A 2888-nucleotide genomic window follows, 5' to 3' on the forward strand; every position below is an offset into this window, starting at 1 on the left:
GGTGCGGATATAAGCACCGGAGTGAAATGGGCTTACGTAACCCTTTAATTAGCATAGCGATCCTCTAACTCAGCTCCCCAGAAGCGGGGTTACAGGAATGCGCCACCATTCCCAGCTGTCTATACATGGTGTATTTTGCATCCTATGATTGCAATCCCTTTTTTGGGCGTCCGATACTAAAATACTCTTAGGTCCATTCTTTATCTCTACCAAGTCCGGCGGAAGAATAAACAAGAATACTTAAGTATTTAAATCGAAATTTTCAGTTACCAAAAATAATAAATTAACAGTTTTCTAAAAAATTCAATAGTAGTTTTATGATTTCTAGAAATTTTCACCAAGATTTCGTAATATTTCCGAATTTCAACTAAAATTGTCGAAGATTTCAAGTCATATTTCCAAAGATTTCAAAATTACAAGTCATATTTCCAAATATTTCAAGATTTCAACTAAGATTTCCAAACATTTCAACTAAGATTTTCAAAGATTTCAAGATTTCAACTAAGATTTCAAAAAATTTCAAGATTTCAAAAAATTCTATTGCACATAGAAAATCTTTGATGAAGTTCATTTTTTGACTGAAAGAAAAAAGTTAGGGTCTCGCTCGCCAGGTCACTGCCACCACTCTGTTTTCTGTGTTCCACTTCAGCCACCACTTTCGCCATTCCACTTGGGGAAGATTGTGGGACTTGCCCGTACGAAACCTTTTAAGGACTTGCCTATGCTTGAAAATCTGAGATTAGCATTACTTTTATATGATTAATCAGGGTTCTTCCCTTCCGCTTCGGGGCTTGGTAGTGGACATCGGAGAGCTGACAGTGGTGCGGATATAAGCACCGGAGTGAAATGGTCTTACGTAACCCTTTAATTAGCATAGCGATCCTCTAACTCAGCTCCCCAGAAGCGGGGTTACAGGAATGCGCCACCATTCCCAGCTGTCTATACATGGTGTATTTTGCATCCTATGATTGCAATCCCTTTTTTGGGCGTCCGATACTAAAATATTCTTAGGTCCATTCTTTATCTCTACCAAGTCCGGCGGAAGAATAAACAAGAATACTTAAGTATTTAAATCGAAATTTTCAGTTACCAAAAATAATAAATTAACAGTTTTCTAAAAAATTCAATAGTAGTTTTATGATTTCTAGAAATTTTCACCAAGATTTCGTAATATTTCCGAATTTCAACTAAAATTGTCGAAGATTTCAAGTCATATTTCCAAAGATTTCAAAATTACAAGTCATATTTCCAAATATTTCAAGATTTCAACTAAGATTTCCAAACATTTCAACTAAGATTTTCAAAGATTTCAAGATTTCAACTAAGATTTCAAAAAATTTCAAGATTTCAAAAAATTCTATTGCACATAGAAAATCTTTGATGAAGTTCATTTTTTGACTGAAAGAAAAAAGTTAGGGTCTCGCTCGCCAGGTCACTGCCACCACTCTGTTTTCTGTGTTCCACTTCAGCCACCACTTTCGCCATTCCACTTGGGGAAGATTGTGGGACTTGCCCGTACGAAACCTTTTAAGGACTTGCCTATGCTTGAAAATCTGAGATTAGCATTACTTTTATATGATTAATCAGGGTTCTTCCCTTCCGCTTCGGGGCTTGGTAGTGGACATCGGAGAGCTGACAGTGGTGCGGATATAAGCACCGGAGTGAAATGGTCTTACGTAACCCTTTAATTAGCATAGCGATCCTCTAACTCAGCTCCCCAGAAGCGGGGTTACAGGAATGCGCCACCATTCCCAGCTGTCTATACATGGTGTATTTTGCATCCTATGATTGCAATCCCTTTTTTGGGCGTCCGATACTAAAATATTCTTAGGTCCATTCTTTATCTCTACCAAGTCCGGCGGAAGAATAAACAAGAATACTTAAGTATTTAAATCGAAATTTTCAGTTACCAAAAATAATAAATTAACAGTTTTCTAAAAAATTCAATAGTAGTTTTATGATTTCTGGAAATTTTTACCAAGATTTCGTAATATTTCCGAATTTCAACTAAAATTGTCGAAGATTTCAAATCATATTTCCAAAGATTTCAAGATTACAAGTCATATTTCCAAATATTTCAAGACTTCAACTAAGATTTCCAAACATTTCAACTAAGATTTCCAAACATTTCAACTAAGATTTTCAAAGATTTCAAGATTTCAACTAAGATTTTCAAAGATTTCAAGATTTCAACTAAGATTTCCAAACATTTCAACTAAGATTTTCAAAGATTTCAAGATTTCAACTAAGATTTCCAAAAATTTCAAGATTTCAAAAAATTCTATTGCACATAGAAAATCTTTGATGAAGTTAATTTTTTGATTGAAAGAAAAAAATTAGGGTCTCGCTCGCCAGGTCACTGCCACCACTCTGTTTTCTGTGTTCCACTTCAGCCACCACTTTCGCCATTCCACTTGGGGAAGATTGTGGGACTTGCCCGTACGAAACCTTTTAAGGACTTGCCTATGCTTGAAAATCTGAGATTAGCATTACTTTTATATGATTAATCAGGGTTCTTCCCTTCCGCTTCGGGTCTTGGTAGTGGACATCGGAGAGCTGACAGTGGTGCGGATATAAGCACCGGAGTGAAATGGGCTTACGTAACCCTTTAATTAGCATAGCGATCCTCTAACTCAGCTCCCCAGAAGCGGGGTTACAGGAATGCGCCACCATTCCCAGCTGTCTATACATGGTGTATTTTGCATCCTATGATTGCAATCCCTTTTTTGGGCGTCCGATACTAAAATACTCTTAGGTCCATTCTTTATCTCTACCAAGTCCGGCGGAAGAATAAACAAGAATACTTAAGTATTGAAATCGAAATTTTCAGTTACCAAAAATAATAAATTAACAGTTTTCTAAAAAATTCAATAGTAGTTTTATGATTT

The sequence above is a fragment of the Phalangium opilio genome, unplaced genomic scaffold (assembly GCF_054372755.1).
Source record: "Phalangium opilio isolate 3A_F unplaced genomic scaffold, DU_Popi_V2 ptg000042l_1, whole genome shotgun sequence".
Taxonomy (NCBI): Eukaryota; Metazoa; Arthropoda; class Arachnida; order Opiliones; family Phalangiidae; genus Phalangium; species Phalangium opilio.